Below are 16774 nucleotides of genomic sequence, written 5' to 3'. Positions count from 1 at the left end.
CTCTCAAGGCCTTTTTGTGCCTTTTGGAAAACACTGAAGGAAAGAAATACATAGAAAATAAACAAGGTGAGAAATTTGGAAAAAATACAATGTAAAGAGAAATACCTCATTGAAAAATTGCAAATTCATTTCTGTCACATACTTAGATACAAATATCTTTAGCAGTGTAGACAGAGTAAAAAAGAGAAGAAAATTATCCCTGTTCCAACATACAGAAAACTGTAAATCCTTTGTTTTCCTGCAACAGATGAGAATATTCTTCAACAGGTAATAAACAAGAAGATACATTTTAGGAAGCCTATGCAATCTTTTCCCAAAGCAACGTGTGTATTTTAAAATCAAATGGTTTCAGTTTGGGTGTCAGTATTACAAGTCCCATCTGAAAGATAAATACACTGTAGAAATACTGCTGTTCTCATCTGCAAGAGGTTTGAATACGCACTGCAATCGCTGCATTGTGTTTCTCTGCCAAGAGCAACAGTGACTTTAAAAAAAAAAAAAACAAAAAAAACAAAAAAACAACCACAAAAACCAACACTGCGAGTTGTGATCTTAGGAAAAAAACCTCACTGAAATTCTTTTACACGATGCAGTGATAGGATATTGCATGCAAATATCTATAGGTAAATGGAAGGAAGTTGTATCTTTCAAAGAAGGGCAGCCTGGAGCCTCTCTAGGCTTGTGAAGACTCAGACTGCCCCAAAGTTATACTCTACTTATACTCTACTGCACCACAGAAGACCAAGTGTGTCTTTAAATAGTAAAGCCCATCCTTGAATTTACAGGAAATCCTCACATTCTCTGACCTAGGGACTAAACTTGCCAGTAGGTAAAGGCAGCATAGCTTTCAATTGATTTTCTGAAAGTAATCCAAACTAATCCAGTGAAAAGCTATCAGCGAATCCAGAGACAGTTATGGAAGACGACTGTCTAATTTTCAAATGTATTCAATTATTATGAATGCATCTTAACAACAAGCCTGTTTGAAAAGTTTGTTTAAGCCTGCCAAATTGACACGATGACAGGAAAGGAAAAAGAAAAAGGTCCCGGAAAAACAGGGAATTTCTGCTAGTCTAAGTTTATTCCAGCTACATTTTACAAAACCCAATCCTTAAGCAGACTTTTGCAATACTTGTTGTTCAATCATTTTAAGCTAGCCATCCCCTGCAGCTGAAGAAGCTGGTCCCATCTGGGAAGTTTGCCTTTCAAACACTGAAACATTATTTTGAGCTCCTCTGACTACATCGGAAGGTTTTGTGTCTTCCTCCCTCCATGAGCTAATGGCATCCTGCAGCAGGCTGCAGCCCAGCAGCCAGGGCTGCAAAAGCAGAGTCAGGTCTTTCCAAAGCGATGTGGCACCCTTCGTGGGGGGTGGCAGAGGAAAAAGACGCTGGAATGAAGATCAAAATCACTGTCATTGAAAAAGCTCGAGGTAGCCATCTGTAGCGAGGTGACCTCTCTCAAAACCAAGCCGGCAGGACAATAGGGACAGCGCAACCCAGATTTTGGTGGTTCTTAAAGCAGCAGTGCAGGAGCGTGGAGGGGGGGAGTTTGCCCTGTGCTTCTCCTGGGTTTGTCGAGAAACACAGAGCTGTCACCCACTCAGTACATATTTTGTGTTTTAGTGCACTGTGCGTGTTTGTCTTCTGGAGACAAAGCAGTGCGCTCTCTTGGTTACACTGTAGTATTATGAGCAATGAATTAAAATATATCATTAACATCCAGGACAAGCTTTATCTTGCTCGCAAAACAAAGAGACCATTCTTTGAACAAATTGAGGGGGAAAATCCTATAATGACAATGAAGAGTTCCTCTCCCTAAAACCGGCGCTGTACAAGATTAACAATTACGGGCTTATATCCTACAGACTGGGGTTACGAATAGCTGCATGAAGTGATGCATTCACTATTGGGAAAGTAAGTACCATTGATGACAAGGCCTTGGGGCTTCTGCTGTTCTCAGACCAATCAATAATCCATTATGAACAAACTACATTTCCACTCTAATATGAAGAAATGAATAAAAGGGAACCAGTATCACTAGTACTTCCATGGAATGAAAACAACAACGCAGAAATCACAAAATGCCACCATCACAAGACTTAATCTAGTGGTGATACGTAACACTGACACAACCACCCACAATAACCCTTTATTTTAAAGCAGTTGTGAGTGACCACTACATTATAGTCCAAAATAAAAAGCTTATTTTAAAGGCAAGATTCTTTCAAGACTACTTACTCTGGCTGCAGGACAAAACAAAAAAACAACATTAATCTTACAAGGCAAGAGGAAAACGAACCAACTTCACTCAAAAGCCTACCAGTTTGCTTCAAACTATTTTCTAACACAACGTAAATAAGAACTTCTAATTAGAACTAACTTGTTATGCTTGACCAGTCTCGCATTTGGACAGACCTCATAGCACCAGCTGTGTTGCCATCCAGACAAGAAGCCCTGGAATTGTTGTTCTCCCATTGTCATGTTCACATTCAACAATACAATGAAGAGTGGATCCATTTAAATAGCAAAACCATAGCCAACTTCAGCATCCTCAAATTCCTACTTAGATCACTCAGCACTGCACCATAAGGTAGAAAAGAAAAGCTCTCACGAAAAAATGCTAAAAGTATTAAAATAAAGCAAAACAAAGAAAAACAAGTTACTCATTCTGAGGGGGTAACAGTAAATTAGATCCAAAGGAAACACTGAGAACAATATTATTAATGCATAAAGCCATCCACGTCCTTCATCTGAAATATAAAGACTAGTAGTTAAAGTTGACCTTGCAGGGTGGGGGGCTGGAGGGAATGAATACACAATGTGATTATTGATCAGCCCTAGAAAAGCCAAGAACTGAACTAGTGCAGATGTGATTTTTTTTTTTTCCTAGGGTCATTAATGATATATGTTGGGAAGTCAAAAGCTCTTACTTTGACATGCTGTACATTACTAATTCTGAGTATGAGCCTCATTTTAAGTTAAAAAAAAAAAAAAAAAAAAGAAGAAAAAAAAAAACCCACAATGAACAACTCAGTTTTACTTCAATTTAACAATAATGTTCTCTTATTTGGCCACACCTGCACAAATGAGTTAATTTTGTGTCTTGAAAATATTCAAGTGCTAAGAATTAAAAACTGAGGAAACATTCACCATGCTGTCCATAGCACAATAAACACAAGTCACTTCCAAACACAAGCAAAGTCACCTCAATTCTGCACATTACCTCCTTATTCAAATCGATGGCATTGATGCTGCCCATTCATGCACGTCCATGGAGATGCACACATGTATGTGCAGCACAGTAGCTTCCCAGCATCCAACAGGGCTTTTATATTTAATGATCTTGTTAGGGTTTCCACTGCAAACCAATTTGCAGGGAGTTGCAACATGGCTATTTTAAATCTGCAGCATGGGGGCTGTCTGCAAACTGGCTGGGCAGGGCATTTTCCTGCCAGTGTGCTTCACTACATTCTGCTCAGTTTTTAATCTTAAAATAGGGGGGGAGGGGGAGAACTACCTGCTTTTATTTTCAGCATCATGATAAGAAAATGTTTACTTTTAATGTATTTGTATTTTCTTCAAAAGAATGGGAATTGGATCATCAGCTGGCATAAAATGCTAGTGCATCTCACACATACATCTCCTTTCTCCCTCTTACATCTGCCCCATCAATTCAAGCTCCATACAAACCACGTCCCCAGCTGCTGTGAGTGCACACAGTGCCATGAGATTAATTTATCTCAAATGGGAAGCCATACCATTAGCTAAAATTGGAATGCCTTTGTGCTGTGTGCATCAAGTCTTGAACGCAAGAACATGTGTGGCTAAAAATAAACATTTTGAATGGTGGATTCCCTACCCCAGCAAAAGTTACATTAAGAACACTGTCCAAAGCACCCAGATTCCTGCTGTCACAACACACAATTACCACAGCACACATCAGTGCTGTCATACATGCATACTGCATTGGAATGGCTTAATGCAGAGCAGACCCTGAATGCAATAAGCTGTGTGTTTAATACAGAGCAAATTTACTAGCTATAGCTAGGTGTTCAGTGGGTCAGTGGGAGGTAACGATTATTTCTACAGTACATTGCTATGAAATAAGCTGTGTGCAGAATTAAGAAATTCAAGGTAATAAATTGCTTTTTCTTATACCTAATATATCCTGCTGCTCAAATTGCTACAGTAAAATCATTACCTTATAAATATAAGCATTGCCAAGCGTTAACCTGTTAACAGATCCAGAATTGCAGCACTGTTGTTTGACTAACTACTAAAGCCTTAGTGTAATAAAAAAGATCTCTGAACGAACACCAGCAAGTTATTTGCTCACTTTTTCCCCCAGATTATAAAACAATTGTAAAACACTGGAACAAGGCTTTGGGCTGACGCTGACTTCCTTATCACCTTTCAAAGTCCCATTTTCAAGAGAGCTACAAAAATACCCAACAACAACAAAATGCATGCACAAAAAATAAGAGTGAAAGAGGAAGGGAGAGGAGTGCAGGGGAAAGAGAGGAACTGTGCCCTGAAATACAAGGAGGGATCTTTATATGTAGAAAGCCATAAAAGCCTTCTGTTAAACATTACTTTCCGAGGTAGCAGGGTTTAACATTGAAAAACAACACCAAACTCACAAAGCATACAACACCGAAAACTCATTCTCAGTTGTTAGCTTACTTTTTTTGTAGGCACTATTTTCCTGTAAGCTCTTGCAAAGCACTAAGCAGAATGGACTAGCTCTATTTTAGGAAGCTTTCTTAAACGTTTAAGAACTTAAGCAGGTAATTAAGACATTCAATTACAGCTTTTCCATTCTCTGCAAGATTTCTGAATGTCAAGCACATGTACTATGCCCACTCCTACATACACACACGCTACACGGCAGAGATCCCAGACCAGCAAAGCTGAGACCTTTTACATTACTGAAACTGCAGGCAGCTTTGGCTCAGTAACACCAACCACAAAACAGATGAGAACAGCACAGAAGGCAAACGTGCAGATATCCAGCACCTTGAAAATCTTTTCCTTTTCACTTTCTCTTCACTAATGTCCACAGCGCCCCTAAAGATCACTTAATGCACAATTTGTGATGATGAGCTTACCTTGTACTTGGTAATAAGCCAGAAGACTGCTAGTAGTTTAAAGGAAGGCTTGCAAGTTTCAAAGTTCACCAGCAGTTTTAAAGACCAGAAGATGTTAGATGTTGATTCATCCATCCATAAATTTATTTTAGAGCTTTCTGCAGCTCTTAGCATTAAAAGCTACTTCCATTACGCATTTGATAAACCCAGCTGTGAAATACATGGTGGCTTGCACTGATCTGTCATTGTCAGCACAGAAAAGGACACAGGTACAGCCAGCGTTAACAAAAGCTATGTCGCCATAAAGCATTAGTTACCCTACACCAAGATAACTGTTTTTCCCATCTTTTTACTATTGTATTTCTAAGACACAAAGGGAAGAAACTTGATAATAACTGTATGTCAAAATAACATAAAGCACAAAATTACTTTCTGAATTTCAAAACTCATTAGAATTATAGAATGGCTTAGGTTAGAATGGACCTCAAGGATCATCAAGCTCCAACCCCCCCTGCCACAGGCAGGGCCGCCAACCTCCACATTTAATACTAGACCAGGCTGCCCAGGGCCCCATCCACCCTGGCTTTGAACACCTCCAGGGACGGGGCATCCACAACCTCTCTGGGCAGCCTGTTCCAGCACCTCACCACTCTCTCTGTGAAGAACTTACCCTTGATATTCAACCTAAATCTTCTCTCCTTCAACTTAAAATCATTTATCCTTGTCCTGCTATTATCTACCCTTTCAAAGAGTTGGCTCCCCTCCTTTTTTTGTTTATAGGTTCCCTTTAGCTATTGGAAGTCTACAATGAGGTCACCCTGCACCCTTTTTTTCTCCAGGTTGAATGCACCCAGCTCCCTCAGCCTGTCTTCATACGGGAGGTTCTCCAGCCCCTGATCATCTTTGTGGCTCTCTTCTGCACCCTCTCCAACAGCTCCCTGTCTTTCTTGTATTGGGGGCCCCAGCCCTAGATGCAATACTCCAAATGGGGCCTCACAAGGGCAGAGTAAAGAGGGACAATCACCTTCCTGTCCCTGCTGGCCACTCCTCTTCTGATGGAGCCCAGGATACCATTTGCTTTCTGAGCTGCAAGAGCACACTGCTGGCTCATGTTAAGTTTTTCATCCATCAGGACCCCCAGGTCCTTCTCTGCAGGGCTACTCTCAGGGATTGCTCCTTCCAGTCTGTAACTCCTAGCTAAGAAAGGAAAAATTGAACCCCAAACCAAATATTTCAGCTGTCAGTCAGACAGGCTTATTTTGGTATGAAGTGTTGAGTTATTTCTGTGTAACATCACTGCAGTGTATCACACAAAGAGACAAACAGCTTCTACACATTGCTTACAAATATGATTCCTAGGCACATTTTTACAAGTCCTGTTAACTTTGCTCTCATTAGTGCACAACATAAAGCATGCTTCAGATTTTGGCAGGTTGGGATGTAGTGAATATCACAAGATAAACCCTGATAACTCTGTTCAGGGAAACTCTATTTTCCTTATATAAATAGATACAGTCGCTCCTTCTCCTTATCATTTAATCAAATACTTTGAAACAAAAGGCTTTAAACAGTTGGGCCAGCCCCTCACATACAGAGAGAGTATAATTTTCCCCAAAATCCACAAACACACACCCAAGTGTAGTGCACAATAACATGGCATCACAAAGTCATCCAGGTTGGAAAAGACCTCTAAGTACAGCTAGTCCAGACACCAGCCCACCCCCACCATGCCCACTGACCACATCCTTCAGTGCCACATCCACAAGTTCCTTCAACACCTGCATGGATGGTGATCCCATCCCCTCCCTGGGCAACCTGTGCCATAAAAGAGAAGGGCCCAGCGGGACATCCATCCCCAAAACCAACTCTAAGCTCGCTGCTGGCCTTCTCAGGCATCATAAATCAGGAAGAAGGACCAAAATCCACCCCAAATTAGGAAGCGCTATACAGCCTCGACCCACAGACGCTGAGTAACTATTAGGGAGATGGAAAACAGACAAAGCCCTGGAAGTGCAGCAAGCAAACAAGCCTGCAGGGAAGCAAGGCCTGGCTGCACAGGTTGCTGGTTTGTTTATTTTTCCACACATTACAACTTCCAAGACAGATCTATCAACAGGTAAAACAAATACGAACCACACACACCTTGAGACACATGGAGAACATAAATCTGTTTGCATCGCCAGGTGTTACAGAGTTAGCCTTTTTCCCTCCAAAGCACCGTGGCTGTAACACAGCCACCCTCCTCTCATGCATGCTCTCTGTGACAAGGAAGAAATCAGCCTGATGTTATTGCCACACACACACTTCATTCAGCTTCCGTCGCAGCATATGCCCACAGCATCTCACTCGCACAGCCTGGATGGCGCTGACCTCCTTCATTGCCGGCTCCTCCCTGCCTTCGTCACCGCCATGCCTCCCAGCCCCGGCTGCCCATGCAGGCTGCTGCCCGGCCTGGCTGTCACATCCCTTCTGGATCACCTGCATGCAGCTTCACCCTCCTCACCTCTTTCCCAAGATATGCCCATCCGGCTGACAGAGTTTAAAGGCCACTTTTCTCCACCTCTTCCTCTCTGTCAGCTCACCCTTTAGCCTTTGCTTTCTCAACTCTCCTCAATGCCTCTGCTTCTTCCAGAAGTGCCTTCTCCTCCTCCTCCCTCTTGCAAACCTGTTTGGGCCCCTTTTGACTCATCCTTACATTTGTGCTCTCCTTTGCTCAGCTTTGGCCCTGACTCGTTGGCTCCTCATTCACAAGGTCATTTCAGCACAAGTTTAGCAGCTGTGGCCCCGGGGCATGCAGCCTCCTTCCTTTCCCCTTTCACAAACCTCTCTCTGCATGCGCTGCCCCTCAGCACATGCCCCATCAGCTACTTCAGATCCATATTTAAAAACTCATTGGGCATCCCCAGTCACCAGCTCACAGCTCGCTCCTTTCTGGCCCAGTCAAGTGGGACTGCTCCCAGCAGCATCCTGCTCTTCCAAAAACCAAAGGATACCAAAACCCAGGTCAAACGCCTTGTGTGTTAGGCTCAACTGCCATTCTTCTCCCCTAGGGATCTCCATAGTTCCATCCTCTTTTATTCTGTGTGGACAATGATTCACACTCCCTAATGTATCTTGTATATCCGTTTCCCACATATGACCAACACTGCATTTAGAACCAGTTTTTCTTTTTTGTTATTTTTGTTATTTATTCTTAAAAAAAAAAAAAAATAATAAATCATTTTCCATAAAAGGTTCAAAATTATTTTAAAGAATGAAATCCATCACTGTGTTTATTTACTCAAATGCATAACACTATAATACTTATTACATATATTCTAACTGGTGTTCCTCAAGTCAGAGGCTTGAGACCTTTTATACACTTTTATACAGTGTCAAATGTTCTGACTTCAAATAATTTCTAAGAGCAAATTATCACTCTAAAGTGAAGCTTCACCTTTCAAAGTGTCATAGTCCCTCTTTCATCAACAAGCAAAACTGAAAAAAGAAAAACAAAAAAAATATTTTCCTCTGACCCCCAAAACTAAACCAATACCCTCTGTTGTCTGCCCAGACCTCATCTCTTATTGTGCCTCCATTTACCACCAGGTACTCAACAAACAAACAAAGCATAAATGAAGCGTCACTGGGCTCAGCTCTTCTCTTTGTGCTTGCATAGTCATCCTGATCAAACTTCTTGGTTCTCCTCAGGCACCTCAGCTGATATGTAGAGACCAATGAGAAAGAACAAGCACCTGAATAACACTACTGCTCAGCTCTCTCTGGGAGCTCAAACCTCTCACGTCATTTCCTTTTGAAACATAGGTATCCACTCATTTACAGTGTAACAATTAGAAGCAAGAAGCTTCACAGCAAAAGCATTTCAAGTGCCACATACCACTAAAGGAAGCACTTTTCTCCCCACTTCTTCAATTCACAGGTAACTGGAAAAAATGTGGGCTCTCCAGCATACCAAATTAAGGTGTAAAGTACCTAGAAATGAGTCTTCTATCAGCAAGGTATTCTTACAGCTGTTATCCTCTGTACCCCATTAAAAAAGGGGTGGCCAGTAGGGAGAGGGAGGTGATTGTCCCCCTCTACTCAGCTCTTGTGAGGCCCCATCTGCAGTGCTGTGTCCAGGCCTGGGTTCCCCAGTACAGGAAGGATGCGGAGCTCTTGGAGTGGGTCCAGAGGAGGGCCACTAAGATGATCAGAGGGCTGGAGCACCTCTCCTATGAGAAAAGGTTGAGGGAACTGGGCTTGTTTAGCTTGGAGAAGGCTCCGGGGAGATCTCATTGTGGTCTTCCAATACTTGAAGGGAGCATAGAAACAGGAGGGGGAATGGCTGTTTACAAGGGTGGATAGTGATAGGACAAGGGGAAATGGTTTTAAACTGAGACAGGGGAGGTTTATGTTAGATATGAGGAGGAAGTTTTTCACTCAGAGGGTGGTGACACACTGGAACAGGTTGCCCAAGGAGGCTGTGGATGCCCCATCCCTGGAGGCATTCAAGGCCAGTCTGGATGTGGCTCTGGGCAGCCTGGTCTGGTGGTTGGTGACCCTGCACATAGCAAGGAGGTTGAAACTAGATGATCATTGTGGCCCTTTTCAACCCAGGCCATTCTATGATTCTGAGACTGACCTACAAGCTTTCCGAACCAACTCTACTCCAGGAGGTACCCGCTGCTTGATATCACACATTTTACTATTCTGCAAATTCAAGTACTTCCTTGCTTCTTAGGGCAACACTTAGACAAGTAGATTTTCCACCCAAGAAGCACGACATAACTGTGACTCTTTAACTCTGAGAGTAGAATTTGAGCCACACTGATAAGTCCTTAAACCTGTTACACAACAAATAAGCATGGATTACTGCATGACTGACTAATTACAGGATGTTTGGGGATATTATTCCTAACACACAAACGTAGTTTGCCTCAGCCACGTAGGTGAAGACCAGCCTTGTATTTTCTGCTACATATCTTTTTATCACTTTCACTTTCCTGCACATCACCCATTTATTACTCAGCTATTCCTTCTCAATATACTTACAGCCCTTAGAGAGTGCTAAATAATCATGATGTAACAGCACAGTATTATATTTCCTCTGTGTATAAATGACTGCTTGCGCTACAGTTACTTGGCACTTCTCACTATCGGAACAAACCATTTATAACAAAATAACATCCTTAGTATTCTACGGCTACTTCATTTTCAGTGCTGAACACACAGCACAAACAAAAAGGGAGCAATCTACAATGAAATGAAGAGGGTCATATTTCAGTAAGAATATGAAACAAAAGTAATAGAAGATGCCTGACTAAAACCACTTTTTTAGGCAAGTATAATCTAGTTTTGGCAAGTTTACAATAGTCAGCAACAATGTTTGCCAATACTTCAGAGGATTTTGGATTTTAGCAGGTTTAGATAAGCACACCCGTATTTACTTCCTTAGGTAATGGGTACTTTGATCAAAGTCACTGCTTTTAATCTGAAGAGAAGATTTCCTTGCAAGAAAAACTTGTTGCATAAAGAAGTCACAGTCTCATAACTCAATTAATGATAAAAAACCTCACACATTTTTAATGAAAAAACAGTACTACTGAGTACTATCTAATACGAAACTAGATAGTACACTATCTAATATGAAATATTTTCCAACCATAAGAAACCCTTTTTCATTAAAAAAATATTTATCAGGCTCATAATCAAGTAGGATAACTCCTTATGACATCACGACTTTACCACTAAATGCTAAATATCATTCATCATTCCATTACACTTCTCTACTCATAGGTTTCTGTGCAGGTACCTGAACTTACCACACGTGATTAATTCAATTAACAAATAAAATCAAGAAGGTGTAACTTGAAAACATATCCAAAAAAACAAGTACATTTAAAACTTGCACATAAGGCACAATAAAAATCATGATTATAGAACTGCCAACTCAAAGCACTAAATCTCATGGGTCAGTTATTCCATATCATAAGGTAGCCAAAGACTTTGGAAAGGTTTTTAAACATAACATAGCTGCGGATTCTTTTAGTTGCCTTTTGAGCTTTTACAATACACTTAGTTGATTCTCAAGCTTCTTCCAACAACCACGAAGCACAGGAATTTACTTTCTGTTTTTGGATGCTAACATCCAGGATACAGAAACACAAGCTTTAGGAAAAGATGCTTATTCTTCTCCACTGACAAAATCAAAACACACAACTGAATTGTACAGATGTGGTATCCCTTCTTCCCTCCAATCCATCATTAAAACACTCCTCAGAAAACTATACCAGTTTACCTACCAACATCTAATGCCAGGTGATAGAATAATCTTTCTACACACTCCTTCAGTGGAGGTCAGATGTTCAAACCATAAGCAGACGGCACTTCATGGGATTCATGTGCCTTTAAAAAAGGAAAGAAAAAAAAAAAAGTCTATGAAAAACTATTCTTTTTGGGGGGTAGGAAGAAAAAAGTACTTGATTGAGATATTGAGCAATAGAGATTTAAGTTCATAAATATTTTTTCTCAGCATTTTTGACTAGATTTAATAAAATTAGGAATATTCAAGTATAGTGTTCAAAGCATCTTAATTTGGTAAATATAACCAAAAAAAAAAATAAAAAATTAAGGTACACAAAGGCAGACACATGGTGCCACATTCTCCTTGGCCCAGCTACTTCTCCTGCAGGACACGAGTCCTTTGACACACAAGCCAGGTGCCTTACAGTGCAAACGTGACACAAACACAGCAAAACCGAATGGTACTAATAATACCTCCATCTCTTCTCAGAATCTGTCCAGTAAACTGCAACTCAGTATTTATGTAGAAGAGATGGTGACAATAACATCAGAAGACAGGACTTTTCTCAGGGAATGGACAAACCCCACAGAGTCAGTGGGTTTGTCACTGGGTTGCTTTGACTCAAATTACTAGGTATCCTGTAAAAGAGAAGGTCCAAAGGCCAACTTTCTGAGTTGCACCACTGATGCTAGATGCTACTCGAAGCCTTTATCTTCTGTTTCACCATATTACTTCTTCAGCAGCTGCTAGCAACAACCAAGTTACTGCACATCTAACCCCAAATACATTGCATTTCCCTAGCTGCAGTCATCTTCATCAACCAATCCTAAGGAGGGCCTCACATAGGGGCACATTCAAGCAGTGGCCCTGGAGCAGCATGGTACCCCTTGCACAAGAGTAGTCTTTTCCAGTGACCCTTTCTGGCAGCATTATATAGCTCTTTTATTCCACAAAGATCTCTCATCTCAGGCCCAGCAGAGGGATCACCAGCTCACAGGAGATTCAGGCATGCTGAAAGCCAGTTTTGTTGCAAACCATTAGTAAAATCCTAATCTGAGTCAGTTGGGTGTCAATCCAGACTTACTGCACTGACTTCAGCAGCCACCACACACTTAAGTGTGCACAAAAAGGATGACATCAGCCTTTTGTTTTTAAGTGCCAGGCTGCCATCTTACCTTCCTCATGCACCAGTACTGAGCAGGATTTCTTTTGAAACTCAGACTGAGCCCACTACGTGTATACCAGCTGGAAAACAAGGCATGTAACACTATAAAAAAGCTCTCTATTTACTTATTCCTTCACCACCAACTGACTGGCTCAAATGATGCTGAAAGACAAATGGACAACCTCAGACAAGAAAAGTCCATCCGGGGCTAAGAAACCAAAAAGATGCAGATACAACCTCCAGTTTAGGAAGTGACCGAGCTGAAAATTGGTCAAATGATTGGAGAGATTGGGGAGTGCCCAGGAGGGCTGGTCACCAAAGGCTCATGCTGTTTCTCATATTTTTTTTCCCCCAGCATATGACACCAAGCACTATCAAAGGAAGAATTCTAGAGAACACAACCTTTAATTCTGAGTCAGTTCAGGCCCTCTGAAGTTCTCATGACTACTAATACCAAATATTAAGACATTTCTTGCTGCACAGGAAAAGGCTGTAGGCTTGCTTCCCTTTGCTCAACTCTCACAGCCCGTCCATCTCCAGTTTAAGGGTGGGGAAGTTGCTTTTATGTGACCGCAGAATTTCAGGCCAGGCCTTATCTTTAACAGTGAGTTGCAAAATAGCAAGTACTGGAGTATACTGAGCGGCTCTGGTGGGAACACACCCTACCCAAGGTGAGGCTGTCTCCATCCTCTCTTTTTTACAAACACACGAGTGGTCAACAGTCTAAAGAAAAGCTGACACCACCACTTCCAAGCTGGTAAGAAAAATGGCACTGGTTCCCTAGAACATAAAAAAAACCTACTCTAAAAAGCACATACATCTCCTCCCACTGCAACCTGGTGCACGTCTTTGTCCCAGTTTCCCATCACACAGCAGCACTGACAGCTCCATCGCTGCAAGCTAGACACACCACACTACATAAAAATGACAAATAGTTGTGCCTTAGTCAGATAGACCCCAGTGACAAAACCAAGCCAAGTGTCTCCAAGCTGAAGGGGAAGAACAGAAACCCAGGGACAAAAAACCATACAGAATTATCGCAGGGATTTTCCTCACTTAAGCAAAGTAATTCAAAAAGATGTTGTAAATTTTAAAGTGCTTCAGTAGTCAACACCATTCAATTTCTGTAGTGAATAGTATACTGCTAGGAAGAAACAGGACACCATTAGTGTATTTACAAACAGCCTCCAGAGCTTTTGCTGCAAGATGAACATTTTCTCTGTCCGATATAGTGAAACTCATCTGCAGAGATTTTGTGGCTAACAAGCATTTGATTTCACTTACCGGCAACAATACAGCCATCATATTAGAAATATGATCAAACGAAATTTTAATTATTTTCTAAGAGTCACTTGGTAGCAGTTAATGAAGGCAAACTGCTAGGGAAACCCTGCCAAAAGAAAGTAATGACCAGATGTGTATCAATGCCATGAGGTCTAATTTAACTGAATAACAACTTTAAATCGTTAAAAAGAGTTGGACCCATCTATTGTCTACATTCATTGGAACAGTCATTTTATAGCGTTTGTCCTCACCAAGAATCTACGTATACATGCAGGCTCAAAAAAAGTAGTTTAGAAACCATGAAATATATGGAAATTTCTGAATAAGAGAAACAGTAATGCTATTAAGGGCTTCCACATTTAAATCCCAAATTGTATTCAGCAGCTTCTATTAACCTCTCTTTACAGCTTTTTCAGAGTTCATAACGCTTTTTGCCACCTAAAGTACAACAAACTGCAGAGATGTCATAAAGTTAGATGTACACTTTAATTACCGTACGTTAATAATGTTTGTCATCTCTATTAGCATTGTAAATGAAAACAACATATGCAAATTTGGGGATTTGCTTGCAATAGCTTATATACTTTCCTGCCACACCTATGCGCTCACAGCTCGTTATGGCAGTGAGTTATGCCGATGCTGAGCTGTTGCTAGGCTATGTGATACTACGTTATAACTCCCCGGATTGCAAAAACACCCATTTATATTCCAGCTTAGTTTTAACTGCACAGCGGGTGACTTGAAGAAAAGACTCATTTCTTATTGGTATTATTAGATTAATGGCTTTCACAAACCCAAAGTGAACTATGTTTCTGTATGCATTAAATAATCGGAAAGCGCAAGTGAAAGAACAGTTTGTATCATCTTACATTTCCTTATAAGGCCTTTGCAACCCCAAAATATTTAAACTACTGCCATAGACCTTTGTGACGTAAACATACTGAAATCCAAGGCATAAAACCACATCTTCAGCACAGTGCAAAAATACAGAAATTAAAAGCTACTTCATTTGTAAATGTTCCCTTATTAGAAGAATGTTTATTGCTTCACTGGTTCATATTCCCATGTCTCCAGTCCGTTGTTCAAATCAGTGAAACAACATCTACGCGTTTCATAATTAAGTTATCTCCACGTTATTGTTACTGTTCTCCACTGGCAAAAGCCCTAAAGGAAGAAATGCAGCTGTTCAGGCATTGAAGGCACTCCTCATTTAAAGTACCTCACAAAACATGGAAGAACAAAGACGGAAGCCAAAAGTTGGTCTCATTCACTCAGCACAATAAAAGCTTTCCAGAGAGATTCTCCACAATGATCAAATACAAACACACACACAAAAACAGAGTGGAGGTCTTCACCCAACAATTCCAGCACCCACAGGCAGATTTCCTGAGAGCATTATAATTACTTTTTACTGGATTGTTTAGCCGAAGAATACAGCCAATAGCTGATAAGAAACTGTGCACAAAGTTTTAATTATTCAGCTAGAGTCTGAGCATCAAGTTTGTTCTAACATTTTTTCAGCTGGCCAAGAAAAGCAAACAAGTGTCAAGGTCAGAAAGAAATAGTTGTTTCTTACTTCATCTGAATTCCAGTCCTGGGCAACAAAAAACTGCAATTTAAACAGGAAACTGGCTTGATAGCACTGAATCCAGCTTTTCCGTGAACAGAGATGCAAAATACAACAAATCTGCTTGCTGCTGCTGGATTCATCATTGAAGGGGGGGAGAAAAAGAAAAACACACACACCAAAATTTCAGCCCTGCAGTAAATCTGCAAGGAACTGCTGAGTTTCTGGTTGAATACAGCTACTCTTCAACGAAGTACAGTAGATGTAGATTGCAGAACAAAGAGAGCAAAGTAGTTGTTTTTGCAATATTATATTTGTTTCTAACACAAACTGAGTCTCATGAACAAAACATTTCTAAGAGTGAAAGTATCCAAACGTCAGCGCTGCCAGGTCACCCAATTCATTGCCGTGTAATCCAGAGGAGTTTCAGAGAAATTGCAAGCACAATGTTGCTGTATTTGGCTGAACTAGAACTTCAAGACCATTGGGGGAAAAAAAAAAAAAAAGCCATTTTATGACATACAACGTTCATATTTGGTGCTAAGATAACAGAGCGTGCACCGTCACAAGGACGCTTCCTCAAAATCTGAACTGCTATACCAGCAATTCACAGGAAAAAAACACTTTTTCTAAAAACAGTGGCATCGCTCAACATCAGAACAGCCAGGCAAGATGAGACCGATGCCTCTAACTTTAGAAGACAGAAAGTAATTCAGAAGCATCCTTGTTTAAAAAGTTGTCTCTCTAACTTACTGTTCTTTGTAGCTCTCTTACGCCATAAGGCATATGACATAACCTCCTAATTACTTAGTCTGTAATGCGCTGCTCAGATAGTATCTAGGTACAGTGAGTTCTCCAGATCAAATGTCTTTGGGAGGTCAGCTCATTCCTGCATCCAGCCACATGAAGACATCTCTCTCCTCCATGCAGTTTGTGAGCCAACCTCGTCTTTTTAGATAAGCATCACTCCAGCTCCACAGACTATTATGCAAGTTAACCATAGAAGACCAGTAAAATAGAATGTGACCACAGCTTGAGCTTTTCTAGTAATGGAAGCTTGCTTTTCTTTTCCCATTTGACATGAAAGAGATATTGCCAGGTTTACAATCCAGCACATTTCATACACTTACACAGATACACAACAGTTACACAGAGAGAAGCATAATCTGAAAATTTCAAAGCACTCAAAGAGAATCAAGCACCTAATTCTGGAAGTTCCCTTGGAAACTTGAGCTATGTTTTTACATGTCTTCTCATTTGCGTTTTTTTTTTAATCTAAGGAATAATCAGATAATTTAGCACTATGTACCAAAGAATGCATACCCAGGAAAACACATATATATATATATATATTTTCTTCTCAGTACATGATTTTATATATATATA

General features: G+C 40.8%; 1 protein-coding gene across 3 annotated transcripts in view; it reads right to left on the bottom strand.

The window, feature by feature from the left end:
- The window catches only part of ZNF516 (zinc finger protein 516), a 102100-nt gene that overhangs the window by 64256 nt on the left and 21070 nt on the right, over positions 1-16774 (bottom strand). The window contains exon 2 of one of the 3 annotated variants that reach the window (XM_052703819.1): positions 11371-11473. The exons of the other annotated variants lie outside the window; for them this stretch is intronic. The gene's annotated coding sequence lies outside the window, so the exon portion shown is untranslated. The remainder of the gene's footprint in view (positions 1-11370; positions 11474-16774) is intronic. 3 annotated transcript variants of the gene reach the window in all.

The sequence above is a fragment of the Tympanuchus pallidicinctus genome, unplaced genomic scaffold (assembly GCF_026119805.1).
Source record: "Tympanuchus pallidicinctus isolate F22 unplaced genomic scaffold, pur_lepc_1.0 scaffold5, whole genome shotgun sequence".
NCBI classification, from domain to species: domain Eukaryota; kingdom Metazoa; phylum Chordata; class Aves; order Galliformes; family Phasianidae; genus Tympanuchus; species Tympanuchus pallidicinctus.
This window is presented reverse-complemented; position numbering and strand designations above follow the sequence as displayed.